Below are 25,844 nucleotides of genomic sequence, written 5' to 3' on the forward strand. Positions count from 1 at the left end.
AACTTTACCGTATTCATTTATTATTTCTAAAAGTTTTTTGGTGGATTCTTTAGGATTTTCTATATATAAAATCATGTCATCTGCAAATAGTGATGGTTTTACTTCTTCCTTTCCAATTTACATCCCTTTTATTTCCTTTTCTTGCCTGATAGCTCTGGCTAGGACTTCCACTACTATGTTAAATAGGAGTGGTGACAGCGGGCATCCTTGTCTGGTTCCTGTTCTTAGAGCGATAGCTTTCAGTTTTTAACCATTGAGAATGATATTAGCTGTGGGTTTGTCATATATGGGCTTTATTATGTTGAAGTACTTTCCTTCTGTACCCCTTTTATTCAGAGTTTTTACCATAAATAGATGCTGTATCTTGTCACATGCTTTCTCTGCATCTATTGAGATGATCATGTGATTTTTATTCTTCATTTTGTTAATGTGGTGTATCATGTTGATTGATTTGCAGATGTTGAACCATCCCTGCATCCTGGAATAAATCCCACTTGATCATGGTGTATGATCTTTTTAATGTATTGGGTTTTTTTTCCTTTGAGGAGGATTGGCCCTGTGCTAACATCTATTGCCACTCCTGTTCTTTTTCTTTTCTTTTTTTAATTCCCAAAGCCCTGCTACATAGCTGTATATCATAGTTGTAGAGTTGTAGCTCCTCTATGTGGGATGCTGCCTCAGCATGGCTTGATGGGCGGTGAGTAGGTCTGTGCCCAGGATCAGAAACGGCAAACCCCGGGCCACTGAAGCAGAATGCGCACACTTAACCGCTACCCCACTGGGCCAGTCCCTAATGTATTGTTGTATTCTATTTGCTAGTATTTTTTTGAGGATGTTGCATCCATGTTCATCAGTGATACTGGCCTGTAATTTTCTTTTTTTGTGCTGTCCTTGTCTGGTTTTGGTGTCAGGGAATGTTGGCTTCACAGAATGAGTTAGGAAGCTTCCCCCCCTTCACTTTTTTGGAAGAGTTTGAGAAGGATAGGTATTAAGTCTTCTTTGAGTATTTGGTAGAATTCACCAGGGAAGCTGTCTGGTCCTGGACTTTTATTTATTGGGAGGTTTTTGATTACTGTTTTGCTCTCCTTATTGGTGATTGGTCTATTCAAATTCACTGTTTCTTCTTGATTCAGTTTTGGAAGGTTGTGTGAGTCTAAGAATTTATCCACTTCTTCTGGATTATCCAATTTGTTGGCATTTAGCTTTTTGTAGTATTTTCTTATAATCTTTTTTATTCTGAGATGTCTGTTGTAATTTCTCCTCTTTCATTTCTGATTTTATTTATTTGAGCCTTCTCTCTTTTTTTCTTGGTGAGTCTAGCTAAAGGTTTGTTCAATTTTGTTTATCTTTTCAAAGAAAAAGCTCTTGGTTTCATTGATTTTTTCATCTCTATTTCATTTATTTCTGCTCTGATTTTTATTATTTCCTTCCTTCTACTGATTTTTGGCTTTGTTCTTCTCTTTCCAGTTCCTTTAGGTGCACTGTTAGATTGTTTATTTGAGATTTTTCTTGTTTGTTGACAAGAAAACTTCCTTCTTAGAACCACTTTTGCTACATCCCATAAATTCTGGCATGGCATATTTTCATTTTCATTTGTCTCCAGGTATTTTTTGATTCTCCTTAGATTTCTTCATTGACCCAATTGTTGTTCATTAGCTTTTTTGTTTAATCTCCACATATTTGTGGTTTTTCTGATTTTCTTCCTGTAGTTGATTTCTAGTTTCATACTGATGTGGTCAGAAAAGATACTTGGTATTATTTCAATCTTCTTAAATTTACTGAGATTTGTTTTGTGGCCTAAAATGTGATCAATCCTGGAGAATGTTCCATATGCATTTGAAAATAATGTGTATTCTGCGTTTTTTGGTTGGAATGTTCTGTATATATCTACTAAGTCCATCTGGTTCAGTGTGTCATTTAAGGCCAATGTTTCCTTATTGATCTTCTGTTTGGATGATCTATCCATTGGTGTAAGTGGAGTGTTCAAGTCCCCTACTACTATTGTGTTACTGTGTATTTCTCCTTTTATGTCTGTTAATAATTGCTTTATATATTTAGGTGCTCCTGTGTTGGGTGCATAGATATTTACAAGTGTTATATCGTCTTGTGGATTTTTCCCTTGATCACTACGTAGTGCCCTTCTTTGTCTCTTGTTACATTTTTTGTTTTAAAGTCTATTTTGTCTGATATAAGTATTGCTACCTCAGCTTTCTGAGTGAGGTGTCTTTGTGAGTGTCTTTAGGTCTGAAGTGTGTCTCTTGTGTACAGTATATATATATGGGTCTTGTTCTTTTATCCAATCAGCCACCCTATGCCTTTTGATTGGAACATTTAGTCCATTGACATTTAAAGTAGTTATTGATAAGCATGTACTTATTGCCATTTTGTTACTTTTTTTCTGGGTGTTTTAGTAGTTGTTCTCTGTTCCTTTCTTCTTCTCTTGCTTTCTTCCCTTGTGGCTTGATGGCTTTCTTTAGTATTATGTTTGGGTTCCTTTCTCCTAGTTTTTTGGGTATTTATTATAGGTTTATGGTTTGTGATTACCATGAGGTTCATATGTAATAACCCACATATATAGCAATCTATATTAAGTTGATGGTCTCTTTAGTTTGACCTCTTTCTAAAAGCTCTACTCTTTTACTCCCCTCCTCCCACATTTTATGTTTTTGATATCACATCTAACCTTTTTATATGTGTGTGTGTATCCGTTACCCTCTTATCATGGAAATAGATAATTTTTACTATTCATGGTCTTCTCTTTCCCCCTTAGATAAGTCCCTTTAGTATTTCTTGTAGGACTGGTTTCTTGGTGATAAACTCCTTTAATTTTTGCTTGTCTGGGAAACACTTTATCTTTCCTTCCATTCTGAATGATAACCTTGCCTGATAGAGTAGTCTTGGCTGGAGGTTTTTTTCCTTTTAGCACTTTAAATATATCGTGCCACTCTCTTCTAGCCTGTAGGGTTTCTGCTGAGAAGTCAGCTGATAGCCATATAGAGTTTCCTTTGTATGTAACTTGTTGCCTTTCTCTTGTGGCTTTTTAGGGTTCTCTCTTTCCTTTTAATTCTTGACATTTTAATTATGATGTGTCTTGGTGTGGGCCTCTTTGGGTTTATCTTTTTTGGTGCTCTCTATGCTTCCTGTACCTGGATGTCTGTTTCCTTCCTTAGGTTAGGAAAGTTTTCAGCTATTATTTCTTCAAATAGATTCTCTGTCCCTTTGTCTCTCTCTTCTCCTTCTGGGACACCCATGACATGCATGTTAGTGAGCTTGATATTGTCCCAGAGGTCCCTTAGACTGTCCTCATTCTTTTTAATTCCTTTTTCTTTTAGCTTTTCAGCTTCGGTGATTTCCTCTGATCTTTCATCCAGCTTGTTGATCTGTTCTTCTGTATCCTCTACTCTGCTTTTGAGCCCTTCTAGTGAATTTTTCATTTCCAGGTATTGTATTCTTCATTTCTGATTGGTTCTTTTTTATATTTTCCAGTTTTTTGTTGACATTCTCACTGAGTTCATCCATTCTTCTCCCAAGATTAGTGAGCATCCTTATGACTCTTTGTTTGAACTCTTTGTCAGGTACATTGCTCATTTCTGTTTCATTTAGTTCTTTTTATGGGGTTTTGTCCTGTTCACTTACTTGGAATGTATTCCTTTGCCTCCTCATTTTGCCTCTTTCTCTGTGCTTATATCTGTGTATTAGGTAGGTCAGCTATGTCTCCTAATCTTGGAGAGATGACCTTATGTAAGTGATGTCTTATGAGGCCCAGCAGCATGTTTCCCTCTCATCACCAGTTCCAAATGTTCCAGGAGTGACCCTGTGTGGGCTACGTGTATCCTTCTGTTGTGGCAGGGTTGCTCTTGCTGCAGGTGCCCAGGGAGGCTAGGCTGTCTCCCTGGCCAGCTGGTTGTATTTCTCAGCTGTGTGTGGCTGCTCTGGACCCTTTGGTCACTTTATCTGGTGTGGGGGGCCCTAGCACAGTGGCTGCAAGGTCTAATATCACATTTCTGTTGCAGTTTTTCTGTAAAGTGAGTAGGCCCCCAGCATGGCTGGTTGTTAGGCTCAGGGGCTTACAATTGCTGTAGGCCTCCAGCCTACACAAGGATGTTGTTAGCTTTCTCTGAATTGCTGCTGAGTGGGGCTGGCCCCAGGCATGGGAACACCCAATTGCTTAAGGCTTTGGCCGGTGGGGCCAATACTCTATGTGGCTGTTTGAGAAGCAGAGGTCTTCTGCAGACAAGCCCCACTGCCCACAGGGCCTCACACCTCATCAACATAGTCCTGCCCCATGCACGTGCCCCGACCCCCTGAAGCAGACCCAGTCACATCAGTACAGAAGCTGCACACACTCCACCTGCTTCTCACACACGCCCTTCCCCGCAGAGGTCGACCCACTCACCTGGCTTCAGAGGATCCAGGCACCCAGCCTAGGCAGGCCCACCAGTTGCCCAAGGGCTTCTTGTTGGGTGGAGCTAGTCCCTAGGGTGGGCTGCCTGCCCAGGCTAAGCTGGATTAAATCGGTGCTCTAGTGGGTGGGGCAGACCCTGGGCTTGCAGGCCAGGGGAAGAACTCCAATGGCGTCTGCCAACATCTGTGTCTGCACGCCTGTACTAGGTCACAATAATGGCTGCCGCCAATGTCTGAGTCCCTGGAGAGGTCTCAACTCTCACCGAGATGCACCCAGAGCCTATCAGGTGAGTCTCTTTTCACCAAAGGACTGTGCACCTTTCTTTCTGGTGATTTTAGGTTGCTTTCCGAAACAGGTGAATTTGTGCATGGGCCCTTTAAGAGCTGGCTTTTCTTTACTTATGTCCAGTAGCTTTTCTGGGGGTTTTCCCCATTGTTGTTAGTAGCCAGCAAAGCCAGACATTATGACACTCGTCTCAGTTGTGCTGATTCCAAAGGATGCTTATAGTGGTAATGCTTCCCCGCTTAGGTCCCCACTCCTCCAGGGAACGCGGCATAACTTTGAATTGCTCCCAGGTGGCCATGAAGTGCTGCGGCTTGCGAAGGTGGATTTTTTTTCTCTCCAGAGAGGAATATCTGCCTCTTCCATCTCAGTCAGGACTGTCTCTTGTTGTGGAGGTTCTTTTTGTCCAGTTTTCAGTTCTCTTTCAGGGGTAATTGTTCCAAGAATAGCTGTAAATTTGTTGTGTCCATGGGAAGAGGTAAGTTCAGAGTCTGCCTATGCTGCCATCTTGACAGCAACCCCTCAGCACTATTTTTTTATTGTTATTTTTATTTTTGCTGAGGAAGAGTCACCCTGAGCTAACATCTGTTGCCCATCTTCCTCTATTTTACTTTTTTGCTTGAGGAAGTTTAGCCCTGAGCTAACATCTGTGCCAATATTCCTGTGTTTTGTATGTGGGTTGCTGCCACAGCATGGCTGATGAGTGGTGTAGGTCTGTGCCCATGAATCCAGGCCGCCAAAGCGGAGCACACTGAACTTAACCACTGTGCCACAGGGCCGGCCCCTAAGCACTATTTTAATAGCAAAAATTTTTTTTGAATGGAAGATAGAATATTTAGGAGATTAAATTTTTTTGAAAACTAATTTAATCATATGAGGAACTGTTAACTTTATTGTTATATATGTTAACTTCAAAAATATTAATTTGTTAACTATAAAGTAAACTAGAGTCTGCATATATTGATTATTTGAAAATTTGTAATATATATGTGTTTATGTGCATAAAAGGGGTGATTTAAATTTTTTACTTATTCTATGTGTGTATGTGTCTTGTCTGTATCTGCTTCTGCTACCTGTAAAGGAGAAAAAATTTATTCAAATCAAATAGAAAATGTAAAACCCAGATTGTTTCTCTAAGTGCTATACCATTTTTCCCAAACCTGTTCATTCACAACTTAGCTTTAAAACCCTTAAAGCAGGTTTGATCACTATTTCTTGATCAAAGTTAAAGCCATCAAACTTATTAGGCTTTTATGACCAGGCTCCTGTCCATTTCTAGAGTGACATCTTGAGCCTCTCTCCTCTCCTCTTCTCTATATACTCACACCCCGTCCCAACTCTAGGTTCATTTTATTTCCTCCAAAGCACTGTGCTCTTTCTAAACATACGCCAGCATTTCTCCCCTAAACGTGTCCATTCTCCATTTCCTACTCCTTGGTCTGGCTACCTTTTATTCATCCTTCAGAACTTCACTTAGACATTACTTTCTCAAGTATGCCTCCTCTGACATCCCCAAACAGTGAATACAATGCCCCTGTTGTCTCCTCATTCCTACACAGGGAAGGTACTCCACACATTTTTGTTCAAAGACTGACTAAAGAAGTAGCCAGAAATAAGTTTTGTGAGCTTACGGATATTTACTTCAAGAAAAAGTTTAAAGAAGTGAATAAATGCAAAAGCTCTAGGGGGCCAGCCCGGTGGTGCAGTGGTTGAGTGCGCGCGCTCCGCTTTGGCGGCCCTGGGTTTGCAGGTTCAGATCCCGGGCGTGCACCGATGCAGTGCTTGTTAGGCCACGCTGTGATAGTGTCCCATATAAAGTAGAGGAAGATGGGCATGGGTTTTAGCCCAGCGCCAGTCTTCCTCAAGGAAAAAAGAGGAGGATTGGCATCGGATGTTAGCTCCGGGCTAGTCCTCCTCACAAACAAAAACAAAAACAAAAACCTCTAAATATGACAATAACCCCTTAAAGATTCCTTTAAATAGTTTAAAACTTAATTTAATGCATGTGCCTGTACTCTCTCCTATCACTATGATTCTTTTTCCTGAATTAACCTCTCTTGTGTACTGGAATGTTTCTCATGATACTTCATGAATTTTTAAGAATGAGCAACTTCTCCCACTCGTACCCTAAAAACTATAAGCAGTTTATTGTTATCCCTCTTTTCACCTGACACTGAATTTGAAGGTTTGGTTTCTTTAAAAATTGTAATTTTTTTATCCATTTAATCTATTTTGTCTTGCCTTCAGCTTTAATTTATTTTTGAATGTATATGTGTTTGAGTGTGTATATATACATGTTGCCAGGACATCTAATGACTCCAATTTCCTTACTCATTCTTCTGCCCACATTTTAAAACTCTTCTGAGTAGAGAGCTCTACCAAAATCAAGCAATAGTCCATTAAGTTACAGAAGAAATATTTTTGTGAAAATCTTATCTTACCTAGAGAAACAGTCCATTCAGTGTTGTCTGATGAAGAGCTTGCAACTAAAAATATGCAGTGTGATATGATGGAAAGAATACTTATATTCAGAAATGCATAATGAAAAAATCACCTCTCAGTTATAATCATCATTAACAATTAGATTTTTTCCACACACATATATTAATTTTAATAATTTATATCATAATATGTATATTGTTTTGTAACTTGTTTTTCCATCTGAAGAATATCTTCTCAGATTTTCTCATGATAGGAAATATTCTCATGTAATTTTTAATGCTTGCTTATGTGTCCATGATTGATTAATTCACTAAAATGTTCTCATCTTATGTCAGCAAAGAAATATTCTTTCATTTGTTTTCCTTGCTAGATAAAGTACAGTCTATAGTGCATGGAACTGATCATAGATACTTTCTAAATCCCTTTCCTTCCTCAGGGAGCCTTGGATAGGAACTGTATCAGGGATGGGAAATTTTCACTGAATTGAGAAATAAAAATGGGGAAAGATTCCACTGCAGCTGAGGGTCTCTCTTCCTCTGGTGTTTTTGCTGAGGTTGGTGGCCCGGGAGTCACATGGTGTCTGAGGCCAAATTCATTGTCATACCAGGAAACAGCTTAAAAAGTGGTCTTTGAGGACAATGTCAGCCCCAGCATCTGAGGCAAAAGAGAGGATATCATTATTAAAGTCACAGGAGACAACTTGGTCTTTAGTGTCACCCAGGATGTCATTTAAGGAGTCCCTCTGACATCTGCTTCACCACCTTCTTGATGTTATCATATTTGGCAACTTTCTCCAGGTCAGATCGATGATAAACATGTTGACCATGGGGACCTGGAAGGCCATGCTCATGGACTTTTAGCTCAGGGATCAGCTTATCCACAGCCTTGGCAGTGTCAGCAGACAGTGGATGCAGTGATGATATTTTGGGCAGCACTGTGGCTATCATACCACAGTTTACCATCTGTGGTCTTCTGTCGGCAGTGATGGCATGAACTGTGGTCATTGGTCCCTCCACAGGGCTGAAGTTGTCATGGATGACTTTGGCAGGGGAGGTGGGCAAACAGTTGGTGGTACAGAAAGCATTGCTATCAATCTTGAGGGAGTTACCACAGCTCTTATGGTTCATTATAATCACAAATATGGGGATATCTCTAGAGGGGCAGCAATGATGACCCTTTTGGCTCTACTCTTTAGGTGAACCTCAGTCTTCTCCAGGGTGTTGAAGATACCAGTGAACACCACCGTGTGTTCAGCACAAGCATTTTCCTATTTACTGTTGTTGGAATATTGCTTTTGGAAGATGGAGATAGGCTCCCCATTTGGTTTTTGGTTCTCAACCTTTTGGTTCTCAGCCTTGATCATGCCCTTCTACTTGCACGGGAGAACCGTTCTGGAAAAATGAAGACCATGTAAATGAAGTCAACAAAGGGATCAGAAGGGGTGACAATATCTATGGCACATTATAGATATATAGGTTCTAATGTATTTCCCAAGTAATCCTTAAGATAAGACAATGTTTAGTGACATGGGGAAATTTAAAACTATCACTAATAGCACATCAATTAGGATATCCAAATCATTTAAGAAAGAAAGAAGAAAAGAGGAGGGAAGAAAAGGAGGGAAGAAGAGAGGAAGGAGAAGGAGGAGGAAGAAAATTAAAACAAATAGCAAAAGAGCAAAAATAAAGATGATAAAATATGATGACAGAAGTAAGATTAAACAGGGCAGTTATCACTATAAATGTAAATGGGTTAAGCAATCCCATTTTGGAAAAAGATTGTTGCATCAAAACGCAGCCTCTATCTGTTGTTTGCAGGTGACACATATTTTTAAAAGTGAAAGGAAAAATGCTAAAAACTTAATGTGGAAAAAGCTTTTATCTGTGTGCAAAACAAAATGCAGTTGTCAAAAATATTTAAAACAAAGTAGAATTCTAGATAAAAAGCATTAGGAATTAACAGGATTTTTTATATCAATAAAGTGCATAATCCATAATAAACATATAGTAGTAACCACAAACCTTATTTCCCTGCTTATGATATTGCACTGAAATAAATGCAAAAGCAATAGTTCAGTTATATATACATATATATGTATATGCACAAAATAAGTGAATAAAATCCAAGAGTAAATAGTGAGAGACTAACAGGTCAATTTCATATAAAATAGGAAAAAATACCTATATAGAGAAATAAAATAAATCAATTCATAATATTAATTTAACAACATAAATTCATGGTTCCGAGTCTAAATTTCTCCAGTTGGCTTGCCAACTTTCCCAGTGATTTTTGAGTTCTACTCTCTCAGATGCCCAGTTTTCTTCCTGGCCTATGACAAATGATTTCACCCTTACTTCACAGAGTAATTGGGAAAGTCATCAATGAAGAATTACCTGAACATTTTGACAAATAATTGTTAAACCTCCCCGAACCCATTATTTCCTCTTCTATCCTATTAAAATGGAGGTATCTGTCTACCACTCTAAAACCAAACTTCACACAGGTTTTCTAAATTCAATCCCTCAGGAAACTTGCACTCTCAATTCCTTTTGGTTCCTGTCTTTTTAACAGCTCTCTTTTTATCATCTCTTTTCCATCAGCCTTTCAACATCCTCAAGTCAATGCCATCATAAAAATGTCTCCCTTAGCCCTAGAATTATACCGATTTCCTTTCACTTCACAAACTTCTGGAAAGAGGTGCCCACACTCGTTCCCCCCCGCCCCCCCTGTGCTTTTTGTCTTCCAAACACACCAACCACCTTATTGTTCCTTACATGTGCTGTCTCTATTTTTTCCTGCCTCAGGATCGTGGCATATCATGTTCCCTCTGACTCGGACACTTCATTTCAACCCCACTCACACAGCTTTCGCTTAGCTAATTTCTACACCTCCTTCAGGTAGCAGCTGAAATGTCACTTCCTTAATGAAGTCTGTCCTTACACCCCAATTTAGGTTAGATTCCTCATTATATGTCTTCCTAACACCCTCTGCTTCTTCACAGCATTTTTCACTTCTCCACTCCGTGTCTATCTTTTCACTAGAATAGAGGTTCATGAAGGAAGGAACTCTGTCTGTCTTTTAGTTGATATTGCTTAGTACCGGTTATTCCTCTTCCATTTGGTAAGTGGAGAAGATGACAGAGCCAAGCATGAGCAGTCCCAGCAGAGAAACTATTTTCTGCTGATTCTTCTTTGTGTTTGGTGAGCCACCGCACTGTGGAATGTTTATATCCAACTTTATGTTTTTTTGGGTTCAAAATGTATCTAATGACTATCTTCTTTCTGCAAAGCTGCTATCTGGTGCATGCTATTCAAACGCCTAACAACCTCCTTCCTGCTTGATAAAGTCACCACAGAATCTCCTGGACCTCCTATTGCCATGCTTTCTAAAATTGCTTATCCACAGTGGAGTAATAGAGAGTACTTGGAGTACACCTTCTTTGTTTTCTTCTCAGCTCCGTGGTCTGTCATTGCCTTGAGCCCTCACTCCTCCAAATCAGAATGGAGTGGCTGTTTAGAGAGGTTCTGCCAGGGTCTCTGCCACTTATTTCCCATCAGATACCCTCCTCTCCCCAACAGCTTTCTCCTTAAAGCAGTCATTATGATTTCCAGGGCAGCTGTTTTAAATACTGGTCAAATAAGTATATTGTGCTGCATTTTCTTCCAAATCTGCTTATCCCCCTTTCCCTTCAACTCTCACCTCTGCAAGTTATAGTGTATCAGTGGGAATTCTGTCATTGTCTTCTCCATTTAATTTGGTGATTCTGCCAGTTAAGAGAGCTGTGTTGCAATTTAACTCATCAGTGTCTTTTTTCAGTCAGGTCCCATCTATGCTAAATCTTGCAGTAAGGGAAGAAACAAATATTTATCAATCCTTTACTCTGAAGTAGGCATTATCCCAGTGCTTCATTTACATTCCCTCAATTAATCCAGTCAATAATTCTACACAGCAGGTTATATTATCCCCATTTACAGATGCAAATACTGAACTGTAAATACTGTCACTAGGATTTGAATCCAATTCTATCTTGCTCCAAATCCCATTCTGTCTTGCAAACAGGTATCAATAAGTTTTGCCCATAGGAATTAGTAGGAAACATACAGGTGCGTTTGAATTTAGGATACTAATGAATTGAGGGTTTGCTCAATTTGATCATTGATATAAAGATGAAGGAAGGGATTTCAGAGTTAGAGACTGTTACAGAATTTAATGATTTTGTTTCTTTAAGGGAATTCTAAGCAAATTTTACATATAAATCATGCCAATTCTTGATTATTTAGAAATTGATTCCTCAGTTTATGGATTTTTTTTTTAACATTTGCTTTATTTCCTTATATCCATTCCTATCAGCCTTTTGAATATTCCTTTGCCAGAAATGGGACAGGGAGAAAAGAAAAACTTTTATTAATGTGCATTTTGATGAATGTTTTAGAAAAATATTTAGCAGAAAAAGGTGTTAAAATTGTTAGCTAAAATTAATTTGAATACTTATTTCATTTTAAAAAATCTCTATCGTCCTATGACATAAATTCCTATGACACTGATGACGTTTTATTCCAAGGGAATTTCTATGTACTTATTCTTAAAACTTCATATCATATTAAATTCATTCACATAATTACTTGTCGTATCTTTCTGGTTTAAACCTTAACTTCTTTCTTCTGTCGACTATTTATTAACTTCTTGGTGATAACCCTCATGGCAATAGCTTTTACAAATACTCTGGAGAAAATGTTCTTTTAAACTATAATTTTCTTACTTAGCAAACAAACAAAAAAGCACCATTATTTTTATTATATAGAAAGACATTTGGGCACTTATAGAGAAAAGGCAGCATGGTGCAATAGAAAGTATATATATTGCTTTGAAGTGTTGAGAGCGCTAGATTCCAAACCTGTCTTTGAAAGTTACTGAGTATCCTTTGAGAAATCTCAATTTCCCTATCTGTAAAGTGGTGTAAATAATATTTGCTTTTGCAGAGTTGGTGTGTTATTTATATGAAAAAATATATGTGGGATGCCTGACACAGTGTGTAATGAGAGCTATTATTAGTAAAGTAATGATGCAAATTAAGAATTAGAAAGCAGAATGACTTTTGATAGGTTAAAAAGCAATGCAAATTGCACCTTTATTTGTGAAAAATTTCATTCTTTCACACACACATTGATATGTGCTTCCTATTTTGACTGCTCAGAACATGTCTTCTGTAAATCATTATATAACTACTTCCTGCTGCTCTTAAACTGAAACTGAAAAAAAGAGAGGAAGACACAAATTCCCTATATCAGGAGTGAAACAGGGAATATCACTATAGACTTTGTAGATATCAAAAGGTTAATAAAGGAATATTACAAACCACTCTACTCACATAAATTTGACAACTTAGCCTAAATGAACCACTTCTTCTTAAAACACAAACTATCACAATTCCCTCAATATAAAAAAGATAATGTGAATAGTCCTATAACTATTAAAGAAATTGAGTTCATATTTTAAAAATTTTTCAAAAAAGAAATCTCCAAGCCCATGTGGTTTTGCTGGAGAATTATAACAAACATTTAAAGAAGGATTAACTCTAATTCTAAACAATCTTTGCCTGAAACAGAAGAGGAATATAATTCCTACTTCATTTTATGAATTCCTAATTCATTTTATGAAGCTAGTATTCCCATGATACCAAAACCAGACAGTACAAAAAACCAAAACCAAACAAACAAAAAAACCCAACAACACAAAAAACAAAAACTACAGAACAATATCCTTCATGAATATAGACACAAAATTCCTTAAGAAAATATTAGTAGGTAGAATTTAGCAATATATACAAAGAATTATACAACATGACCAAGTGGAGTTTATTCCAGGATACAAGACTGGTTCAATGTTTGAAAATTAATAAAGAAGAAAAACCACTTGATTATATTAATTGAAGCAAAAAAAGCATTCAACAAAATTCAAGATCCATTTATGATTTAAAAAAAAAAACTACTCAGAAAAATAGAAGTAGAGGAGAACTTCCTCAACTTGATGAAGAGCATCTACAAAAAATCTACATCTGATATTATACTTAATGGTGAAAATTTGACTGCTTTCCTCCTAAGATTGGGAACAAGTTGAAGATGTCCAGTCTCCTCACCACTGTTATTTGACATAGTGCTGGGAGTTCTAGCCTGTGCAATTAAAACAAAAAAAAGGAAATACAAGGCATACAGATTGGAAAGGAAGAAATAAAACTGTTCCTATTTGCAGATGACATAATTGTCTATGTAGGAAATCCTGAGGAGTCTACAAAAACCTCCTACAACTAATAAGTGAATTCAGCAAGATCACGGAATGAAAAATAAACGTTAAAAAATCAATTGTAGGAGAGAAGTCAAGATGGTGGCAGAAGCAGACTCTGAACTCACCTCCTCCTGCAGACACAGCCAATTTACAAATACTCGTGGAAAAATTAACCCTGAGACAGAACTGAAAACTGGATAAGAGGAACTCCTGCAACAAAGGACAATCCTAATTGAGGTGGAAGAGGCAGAAACTCCCTTCTGGAGAGAAAAAAATGCCGCCTTCACAAGGCACAGCGCCTCATGGCCGCCCAGGAGCAGCCCAAAGGTACGCAGCCCTCCCTGGAGGCGCGGGGCCCTGAGCTGGGGAGCGCCCCTGCTGTGGGCATTTTGTGGACCCAGCACAATCGAGATGAGTGGCATAATATCTGATTTTGCCTGCTACTAAAACATTGGGGAGTACCCCCAGAAAACGCGGTTCACAAAGAAAGTAAAACCAGCTTTTAAAGGGCTCACACGCAAACTCACCCATTTCAGAAAGCAACCTAAAATCACCAAAAAGAGAGGTGCACAGTGCTTTGGTGAAAAGAGACTCACCTGATAGGCCCTGAGGGCATCTCGGTGAAAGGTGAGACCTCTCCGGGGATTAGGACATTGGCGGCAGCCATTGTTGTGGCCTGGTGTGGGCGTGCTGACACAGATGCCGTTGGGGTTCTCCCTGGGGCCTGCTAGCCCAGGTCTGCCCCACCCACTAGAGCACTGATTTAATCCAGCTCAGCCAGAGCAGGCAGCCCACCCTAGAGACTGGCCCCACCCAAAAACAAGCCCTCGGGCAACTTGTGGGACTGCGTAGATTGGTGACTGGATTCTCTGAAGCCTGGCAACTGAGCCGACTTCAGTGGGGCAGGGCGTGCACAAGGAGTGGGTGGAGAGTGTGGGGCTCCCGCTGTGGAGAGACTGGGTCCACTTCAGGAGGTCAGGGCGCGCACATCGGGCAAGACTGTGTTGACTGTATGTGTGGACCTGTGGGTGGCAGGCTTGTCAGCTGCAGAAGACTTGTGCTTCTCAAAGACCCACACAGGGGGTTTGCCCCACCTTCCAAAGCCTGAAACAATTGGGTGCTCCCGTGCCTGAGGCAAGCCCCACCCAGCTGCAATCCTCAGAGAGCTGACAAGAGACCTAAAGGCTGGAGGCTTATAGCAATTGTAAGGCCCTGAGCCTAACAACCTGCCACGCTGGGGGCCTACTCACTTAAAAGAAATACTGCAACACAAATGTGCTATTAGAACTTGCAGCCAACTGTGCTGGGGCTCCCTGACCTGATAAAGAGACTGAAGGGCCCACAACAACTACAAGCAGCTGAGCATTACAACAGGTGGCCAGGAGCATAACTCGGCCTCCCTGGGTGCCTACAGGGAGAGCAAACAGGCCACAACCGAAGGACACATGTAGCCCACATAGGGGTCACCTCTGGAACATTGAGAACTGAGGGAAGCACACTGCAGGGCTCCTAAGGCATCACTTACATAAGGTCACCTATCCAAGAGCAGGAGACGTAGCTGACCTACCTAATACGTAGACACAAGCACAGGGAAAGAGGCAAAATGAGGAGGCAAAGGAATACATTCCAAGTAAGGGAACAGGACAAAACCCCAGAAAAGGAACTAAGTGAAACAGAAATGAGCAACCTACCTGACAGAGAGTTCAAACAAAGAGTGTTAAGGATGCTCACTGATCTGGGGAGAAGAATAGATGAACTCAGTGAGAATGTCAACAAAGAAATGGAAGATATAAAAAAGAACCAGTCAGAAATGAAGAATACAATACTGGAAATGAAAAATTCATTAGAGGGACTCAAAAGCAGAGTAGAGGATACAGAAGAATGGATCTGTGGGCTGGACGAAAGACTAGAAGAAATTACCCAAGCTGAACAGGTAAAAGAGAAAAGAATTCAAAAGAGTGAGGACAGTCTAAGGGACCTCTGGGACAACATCAAGCGCACTAACATCCGTGTTATAGGTGTCCCGGAAGGAGAAGAGCGAGACAGTGGGCAGAGAATCTATTTCAAGAAATAATAGATGAAAACTTCCCTAACCTAAGGAAGGAAACAGACATCTAGGTACAGGAAGTACAGAGAGCCCCAAACAAGATAAACCCAAAAAGGCCCACACCAAGACACATCATAATCAAAATGCCCAGAATTAAAGATAAAGAGAGAATCCTAAAAGCTGCAAGAGAAAGTCAAGCTACATACAAAGGAAACCCCATGAGGCTATCAGCTGACTTCTCAGCAGAAACCTTACAGGCTAGAAGAGAGTGGCATGATATATTTAAAGTGCTAAAAGGACAAAACTTACATCCAAGAATACTCTACCCAGCAAGGTTTTCATTCAAAATGGAAGGAGAGATCAAAAATTTCCCAGATAAGCAAAAATTAAAGGAGTTTGTCACCAAGAAACCAGTGCTACAAGAAATGGTAAAGGGACTTATTTAAGGGGAAAGAGAAGACCACAAATAGGAAAAATTATCTATTTCCATGATAAGAGGGTAATGGATACAAAGGCACAAAAAAGAGGTTAGATATGATATCAAAAACATAAAAGCAGGGAGGAGGGGAGTTAAAGAGTACAGCTTTCAGACAGAGGTCAAACTAAAGAGACCATCAATTCTGTATAGAAGAATAAAGGAACAGAGAAGGACTACTAAAACACTGAGAAAAAAAAGTTTAAAAATGGCAGTAAGTACATACTTATCAATAGCTACTTTAAACGTCAATGGACTAAATGCTCCAATTAAAAGGCATAGGGTGGCTGATTGGATAAAAAAACAGGACCCATATATATACTGCATACAAGAGACACACTTCAGACCTAAAGACACTCACAAACTGAAAGTGAAGGGATGGAAAAAGATATTCCACACAAATGGCAATGAAAAGAAAGCTGGGGTAGCAGTACTCATATCAGACAAAATAGACTTTAAAACAAAAACTGTAAAAGAGATAAGGGCATTACATAATGATCAAGGGAACAATCCAACAAGAGGATATAACACTTGTAAGTATCTACGCACCCAATGTAGGTGCACCTAAATATATAAAGCAATTATTAACAGACATGAAAACAGAAATAGACAGTAACACAGTAATAGTAGGGGACTTTAACACTCCACTTACACAAATGGATAGATCATCCAAACAGAAGATCAATAAGGAAACATTGGCCTTAAACGACACCTAGTAGATATATACAGAGCATTCCATCCAAAAACCGAAGAATACACGGTCTTTTCAAATGCACATGGAACATTCTCCAGGATTGATCACATATTAGGCCACAAAACAAGTCTCCATAAATTTAAGAACATTGAAACAATACCAAGCATCTTTTCTGACCACAACGGTATAAAACTAGAAATCAACTATAGGAAGAAAATCAGAAAAGCCACAAATATGTGGAGATTAAACAAAATGCTACTGAACAACGACTGGGTCAATGAAGAAATCAAAGAAGAAATCAAAAAATACCTGGAGACAAATGAAAATGAAAATACGACATGCCAGAATTTATGGGATACAGCAAAAGCGGTTCTAAGAGGGAAGTTTATAGCAATACAGGCCTATCTCAACAAACAAGAAAAATCTCAAATAAACAATCTAACAATGCACCTAAAGGAACTGGAAAAAGAAGAACAAACAAAGCCCAAAATCAGTAGAAGAAGGGAAATAATAAAAATCAGAGAATAAATAAATGAAATAGAGACTCAAAAAACAATAGAAAATATTAATAAAACCAAGAGCTGGTTCTTTGAAAAGATCAACAAAATTGACAAATCTTTAGCTGGACTCACCAAGAAAAAAAGAGAGAAGGCACAAATAAGTAAAATCAGAAATGAAAGAGGAGAAATTACAATAGACACCTCAGTAATACAAAATATTATAAGAGAATACTATGAAAAGCTATATGCCAACTAATTCGACAATCTGGAAGAAATGGATAAATTCTTAGAATCATACAACCTTCCAAAACTGGATCAATAAGAAGTAGAGAATTTGAATAGACCAATCACCAGTAAGGAGATCGAAACAGTAATCACAAACCTCCCCAAAAATAAAAGTCCAGGACCAGACAGCTTCCCTGGTGAATTCTACCAAACATTCAAAGAAGACTTAATACCTATCCTTCTCAAACTCTTCCAAAAAATTGAGGAGGAGGGGAATTCTCTAACTCATTCTACAAAGCCGAAATTACCCTGATACCAAAACCAGACAAGGACAACACAAAAAAAGAAAATTACAGGCCAATATCACTGATGAACATTGATGCAAAAATCCTCAACAAAATACTAGCAAATCGCATACAACAATACGTTAAAAAGATTATACACCATGATCAAGTGGGATTTATTCCAGGTATGCAGGGATGGTTCAACATTCTCAAGTCAATCAATGTAATACACCACATTAATAAAATGAAGAATAAAAATCACATGATCATCTCAATAGATGCAGAGAAAGCATTTGACAAGATACTGTATCCATTTATGATAAAAACTCTGAAGAAAATGGGGATAGAAGGAAAGTACCTCAACATAATAAAGGCTATACATGACAAACCCACAGCTAATATCATCCTCAATGGTGAAAAACTGAAAGCCATCCCTCTAAGAACAGGAACCAGACAAGGATGCCCACTCTCACCACTCCTATTAACCTAGTACTGGAAGTCCTAGTCAGAGCAATCAGGCAAGCAAAAGAAATAAAAGGGATCCAAATTGGAAAGGAAGAAGTGAAACTGTCACTATTTGCAGATGACATGATTTTATATATAGAAAACCCTAAAGAATCCACCAGAAAACTTTTAGAAGTAATAAATGAATACGGTAAAGTTGCAGGATACAAAATCAACATACAAAAATCAGTCGTGCTTCTATACACTAACAATGAAGTAGCAGAAAGAGAAATTAAGAATACCATCCCATTTACAATTGCAGCAAAAAGAATAAAATACCTAGGAATAAACTTAACCAAATAGGTGAAAGAGCTGTACACAGAAAACTATAAAACATTGCTGAAAGAAATCGAAGAAGACACAAAGAAATGGAAAGATATTCCGTGCTCTTGGATTGAAAGAATTACCATAGTTAAGATGTCCATACTTCCTAAAGCAATCTATAGATTCAATGCAATCCCTATCAAAGATCCAACAACATTTTTCACAGAAATAGAACAAAGTATCCTAAAATTTATATGGAACAACAAAAGACCCCGAATAGCTAAAGGAATCCTGAGAAAAAAGAACAAAGCTGGAGGTATCACACTCCCTGATTTCAAAATACACTACAAAGCTATAGTAACGAAAACAGCATGTTACTGGCACAAAAACAGACACACAGATCAATGGAATAGAATCGAAAGCCCAGAAATAAACCCACACATCTATGGACAGCTAATCTTTGACAAAGGAGCCAAGAACATACAATGGAGAAAGGAAAGTCTCTTCAACAAATGGTGTTGGGAAAACTGGATAGCCACATGCAAAAAAGTGAAAGTAGACCCTTACCTTACACCATACACAAAAATTAACTCCCAATGGATTAAAGACTTGAATGTAAGACCTGAAACTATGAAACTTCTGGAAGAACACATAGGCAGTACGCTCTTCGACATGGGTCTTAGCAACATCTTTTCAAGCACCATGTCTGACCGGGCAAGAGAAACAATAGAAAAAATAAACAAATGGGACTACATCAAACTAAAAAGCTTCTGCACAGCAAAGGAAACCATCAACAAAACGAAAAGACAACCTAACAATTGGGAGAAGATATTTGCAAACCATACATCTGATAAGGGGTTAATCTCCAAAATATATAGACAACCCATGCATCTCAACAACAAAAAAACTAACAACCCAATTAAAAAATGGGCAAAAGACTTGAACAGACATTTCTCCAAAGAAGATATACAGATGGCCAACAGACACATGAAAAGATGTTCAAAATCACTAACTATCAGGGAAATGCAAATCAAAACTACAATGAGATATCACCTCACGCCTGTCAGAATGGCTATAATTAACAACACAGGAAACAAGTGCTGGAGAGGATGTGGAGAGAAAGAAACTCGCACACAGTGCTGGTGGGAGTGCAAACTGGTGCAGCGACTATGGAAAACAGTATGGAGATTCCTCAAAAAATCAAGGATAGAACTACCATATGATCCAGCTATTCCACTGCTGGGTATTTATCCAAAGAACTTGAAAACACCAATGCATAAAGATACATGCACCCCTGTGTTCATTGCAGCGTTATTCACAATAGCCAAGACTTGGAAGCAACCAAAGTGCCCATCAAGGGACGAATGGATAAAGAAGATGTGGTATGTATACACAATGGAATACTAATCAGCCATAAGAAACGATGAAATCCAGCCATTTGTGACAACATGCATGGACATTGAGGGTATTATGCAAAGTGAAATAAGTCAGAGGGAGAAGGTCAAATACCGTATGATTTCCTTCATTAAGTAGTAGATAACAACAACAATAAACAAACACATAGAGACAGAGATTGGATTGGTGCTTACCAGAGGGGAAGGGGGGAGGGAGGAGGGCGAAAGGGATAATTCGGCACATGTGTGTGGTGATGGGCTGTAATTAGTATTTGGGTGGTGAACATGATGTAATCTATGCAGAAATAGAAGTATAATGATGTACACCTGAAATTTATACAATGTTATAAACCAATGTTACTGCAATTAACAAAAAATTTTTAAAAAAAGTCTATGATAAAAAAAATCTAATCGAACTCAGAAAAAAAAAATAAAATAAAAATTAAAAAAAATCAATTGTATTTCTATAAACTAGCAATGAACATGTGGACAATGAAAAATACAATACCATTTATAATCATACGCAAAAAATGAAAAGAAATACTTAGATGTAAATCTAACAAAACACATACACTGAAAAGTACAAAATATTGGTGAAAGAAATAAAAAATCTAAATAAGTGGAAAGACAGTGTTCATGAATTAGAAGACTCAATATAGTAAAGATTTAAATTCTCCCCAAATTGATATACAAGTTTAATGTAATTCCTATCAAAATCCCATCAAGATTTTTTGAAGATATATACAAGTTTATTCTAGAATTTACATGGAAATGTGAAGGAAGTAGGATAACGAAAACAATTTTGGAAGAGAAGAATAAACTGGGAGGAATTAGTCTACCCAATTTCAAGATTTATAATTACAGTACTCACGACTGTGTGTTATTATTTGCAGAGGGATAGATACATAGATCAGTGGAATAGAAAGAGAACTCAGAAATAGACCCACACAAACATGCCTAACTGATATTTGACAAAGGTGCAAAAGCAATTCAATGGAGGAAAGGTAGCCTTTTCAACAAATGATGCTGAAGCAATTGGACATACGTAGGCAAAAAATTGCAACTTGGCCTAAGTCTTATACCTTATACAAAAATTAACTCAAATGGATAACTGACTTAGATGTAAAACTATAAAACTTTTAGAAAAAATCATAGGAGAAAATCTTCAGATCTAGAGCTAGGCAAAGAGTTCTTATACTTGACACCAAAAACGTGATCCATAAAAGGAAAAATTGATAAATTGTGCTTCATCGAAATTAAAAATGTCTGTATATATGGTGATGGACAAACAAAAATGTACAATCCAAAATTTCACAATGTTAAAAACTATTAAAACATCAATAAAAAAATTAAAAATGTCTGCTCTATGACAAACTCTGTTAACAGATGAAAAGTACAGACTGGAGAAAATATTTGTAAACCACATACCTGATAAAGGACGAGTATCTAGATCATGTAAAGAACACTCAAAACTCAACAGTATGAAACCAAACAATCCAATTAGAAAACGGGCAAAAGACATTTCACTGCAGAGGATATACAAATGGCAAATAAGCACATGAAAAATGTGCTTTAGCACATTAGCAATTAGAGAAATGCAGATTAAAATCACAACGAGATGTCACTACATACCTATCAGAATGGCTAAAATAAAAAATAGTGACAACACCAAATAATGGCAGGGATATGGAGAAGCTCCTACATTGCTGGTGGAAATGTAAAATAGCACAGTGACTCTGGAAAACAGTTTGGAAGTTTCTGAAAACATTAAACACTTTACTACCATACCACTCAGCGTTTGCACTCCTGGGAATTTATCTCAGCTAAGTGAAAACTTATGTTCACCCAAAAACCTGTATATGAATAGTTATAGCAGCATTATTCATAATATCTGAAAACTAGAAACAACCCAGATGTCCTTCAATGGCTGAATGGTGAAACAAACTGGTACATCCATCCAATGAATACTACCCAGCATAAAAGGAACATGCCGTTGATACACACAACAGCTTGGATGAATCTCCAGAGGATTCTGCTAAGTGACAAAAGCCAATCCCAAAAGGTTACATAGTCTATGATTTATTTATATAACATTCTTGACATGACGAAATTATAGAAATGGTGAAATTATATAATTATATAATTATAGAAATTATAGATTAGTGATTGCCAGGAGTTAAAGAGGAGGTGGGGGCAGGAGAGGAGATGTGGCTATAAAAGGGCAACTGGAGGGATCCTTGTGGGATGGAATTGTTTTGTTTCTTGGCTGCATCAACGTCAATATCCTGGTTGTTATGTTATACTATAGCTTTGCAAGGTGTTACCATTGGGAAAAACTAGGAAAAGGACACATGAGGTTTCTCTGTATTATTTCTTATAACTGCATGTGAATCTACACTTATATCAAAATAAAAAAATTTAATTAAAAAATTGTTATAAAAAAAGCAACGTGCGCCTTTATTTGTAAAAATTTCTTTCTTTCACCCACAAAGGGATATGAACTTCCTATTTTGGCTGCTTGGCATGTATCTTCTATAATTCATTGCATAATTACTTCCTGCTGATCTTAAACTGTAACAAGTCTTTTAAAATTGTTTTTTTTAAAAAGAACCTAAATGTGAGAAATAAAGCTGGTTTTATTTTTAATTTTGGACACATTTGAATTTGACTTTGAAATATTAATGCATAAATATTTGAAATGCCTAATTCAAAAAATATTTTTTGCAAGACAGTCATGACTATTTTAACGCTGGGAGAGCTTCTATAAGAACAAACCTCATGGTTTGGAGGTCAAAGGCTCTCCACTTCAATATCTACATTGAGTCCAGAGCTGCTTAACACTTTTATTGAATAAGACCAAAGCTTTTATTACCCTCTTATGGCTATATGTAGTCTTTCCAATTCAGGTTTGAATAACTTCTGTGAAGAAACTAACTCATATGAAGAAACAAGTAATTACAGATTTTCCGTTTTAAAACTTTATACTCATGCTTATATATGTTAAATACTAGGAATATACTAATAATTAGTTTTATAATTTGTTTCTTTTAATAGAAGATGAGTATGTTAATCCATAGCCAAATGTCTCTCTATAAAAATGAAATGAAGACATAAAAGCAGAAAATATAAGTTTCTGCCTTTGTTTTAATATAAAGTTTTGTTTTTATAAAAAGTTTCTGCCTAGGTTTTAATAAAACCTAATGACTGTAAGAGTTTAATACACAGCAGAATTAGATTCTATTTTTTCCTATTTCCCACCCACTTGTGTTTTCTTTAATACCCTTTAAAATGACAATTTTTTTTTAAAAGTTAATGATGTCAATAGACTGAAGAGTAGGAAAATCGCTCATTGATGTAAAGATGAGAAACTCAAGAGCTATTAGGCTGTTGGCTCTACGTGTAACTTTGTGTTTACTTCTTTTTGCTTCGTCTATAGTGTGGTGTTCTAGAGGGAAAAATGCAATCAATTTGAAATTCTGCAGACCTGTGTTTTAATTTGAGCGCTCCCACTTGTTGACTGTGAGACTATCTTTAAACCTCAAGTTCATTGTAAAATGGAAAGAGTAATAGCTACTTTTAATACCAATGTTATAGGCTTAAACAAGATAATATATCTCAAGTTCCTAGAAGAGTGTCTACTCCTCTTAAGTACTTAATATTTGCTCAAACCCACTTTAACTCCCTTGTGGTGGTCATACATTTTTTTCTATATATATTTGGCCATAATCTGTACAGCAGAGGAATGGTATTTTGCTTACCTGAAGACCAGAAGCTCTACATTTTTAGAACAAGTCTCAATATTATTAACACTATATTTATGATAAAAAACTGTACCCCATTTTAAACTGTTTTTTTTCCTTTTACTGAAAAGAAAGAAAATATAAGTTGTTTTCAATTTGCATGACATCCTTAATTAAAAGTTTAATAATATCTACCCCGACTGAGTTGTTGTCTGGACTGCTTCAACTCCCTTCTCTATGCTGTTTTAAAAGTGATCAAGACAGAGAAATATGAGAATTCTAACTCAAGATGGTGAACTGATCCCAACTGTTTACATATTCTCCCTCCTTACATGTAATTAAAATGGTAAAAAGAATATAAAAATAATAATAAATCCATAGCAGGGATGAAAAGCAGGGAGTAGTTCTATCACAGGCATTTGGGAACTTCTGAAAGACAAAAAAATGATATGGATTTAGACAGGGCTTGGTCAGGGCAATTAAAGAACCTCAGCATCTTATATGGAGCAGTTAGCTTTGTTGATTTCCTACCAGATGGTAATAACTGTCTCAGTAAGGTGAAGAGTCTGCTGAAGCAACTAGTGTGGGAATTGGGGCAGGAGAGAGAAATGAGACAGTGTCGTAGAAAATCAAAAATGGTTAACCAAGAACACCAGACATCTGCACAAAATTAAAAACCAAAAAGAGAGGAACCAAGCCCAATGCACAAAGTCAATGACTTCTGAGAAAACAGAATTAATGTCAGAAAAAGATTGTAATCAGTATCCTTAGAAAGATTTGAAAAGTTATTGAATTCATAAAATTAAGAACAGGCTATTTTTAAAATGGAATGCTTGGAAAACAAGAAAAGTTTTTTGAAAATTAAAAATAGGATCATCACACCTAAAGTCATAATAAAATGCCTACAAACGTCATACTTTCTCTTATTTGTTCACTAATATATCCCCAGAGCCTAGAACTGTCTGACACAGGGTTGATAGTCAATACTATTTTTTTGAACAAAGTAATGAAAGTGCTTTAGAACATCAAATTGTAGAATACTCTCAGAATATAAAACAAGCAGGATCAAAGAGATCCAATATCCATTTACTAGGAGGTCTAGAAATAGGAGGAGAAGCCACGGCAGTAATTAAGAAAGTGTGGTATTAGCACAGGAATAGACAAGTAGATCAATGGGAACATAGTAGAGTAGAGGCATGTAAACCCAGTCTATGTTTGGAAATTTAGTATATAATAAAGGTGGCATTTCAAATCAGTGAAGAAATGATGGTATTGGGACAGTACGCTATCATTTTGGGGAAAAATACTTAGAATTAAATTGTTTCACTATATAGCAGATACACAATATATTCCAGGTTGATTAAATTTCTAAAAGAAAATACTACTGGTTTAGCTTCCCATTTTTACCACTCCACTTCATCCCCTTTTTTGAAAGTATTTAAGAAGGTATCTAGTTTTATTACCAATGACTTGACAGGACATTGCTTCCATATGGATATAGTTTATCAATGGGCCAGTGTCTGGAAAGTCTGTCATCTCCACATATTTCTATTGATGTCACTCACTAATTTTCTGACATTCAGCCATCTTCTCTGGGAATTCATTTTGAATCTTGGTTTTGCTTGGATAATTTAATATCACCATTGACTTTTGCCAGCACCACTTTTTCTTTGTACTGACACCAGAGTATTAGGAGGTTGATGAGGTCCCTTTATAATTAAATTAAGTGAATTCAAATGATTTAAAATCCACTTAAATCCAAGTAAGTGGATTTTTTAAATGTCCATTAGTTTAAACAATTTGAAAATAACAGAGGGGGAAACATAAAAGTGGATATTTGAAACTTAGATTCCAATCTAGAGAAAATTTGGAAGTAAATATACACATTACCTAAATCTCATCCTAGTCAGGAATTATGTGTTCTCATTTTATTCATATATTAATCCTATCCATCTGGGTTGCAGAAATGCCATGAAATTCTTAATGTTGCCTCACAATATGTTATATTTCATTTACATCTTTATAGACCATAAAGACATTCTTACAATAATAGGTTCTGATTGATGAAGAGAATCCAAAATAAGGGTAGGAAGCACATACCATCCTGTATGTGATAAGAGTAAAGTCACACATTAGTCCCTTTAAGGTAATAACTAAGATGGTGCTGGCTTCTTGGATGTGGGACCAGTGCAGTCTCAATGGCCCCTGCTCTCAGGAGGGCCCCATGCTTGGAGTTTAGTGCTCTCGGGTAGCTGTCTAAAACTCTTCATGATTTTTATCTCTGAATTTGTGTTTTGTAAGTGATG

General features: G+C 37.3%; 1 protein-coding gene, 1 long non-coding RNA gene and 1 pseudogene across 2 annotated transcripts in view; 1 reads left to right on the forward strand and 2 right to left on the reverse strand.

The window, feature by feature from the left end:
- LOC106803129 (ankyrin repeat and sterile alpha motif domain-containing protein 1B) overlaps positions 1-25,844 on the forward strand; it is a 762,921-nt gene that overhangs the window by 438,963 nt on the left and 298,114 nt on the right. The window lies entirely within an intron of this gene.
- Positions 1-25,844, reverse strand: part of LOC147913751 (uncharacterized) — a 91,912-nt gene that overhangs the window by 7,383 nt on the left and 58,685 nt on the right. The window lies entirely within an intron of this gene.
- Positions 7,355-8,526, reverse strand: LOC106803019 (glyceraldehyde-3-phosphate dehydrogenase pseudogene; annotated as a pseudogene).

Source organism: Ceratotherium simum, chromosome 25 (assembly GCF_057802395.1).
Source record: "Ceratotherium simum simum isolate JZ-2026a chromosome 25, ASM5780239v1, whole genome shotgun sequence".
In the NCBI taxonomy this organism is placed as follows: Eukaryota; Metazoa; Chordata; class Mammalia; order Perissodactyla; family Rhinocerotidae; genus Ceratotherium; species Ceratotherium simum.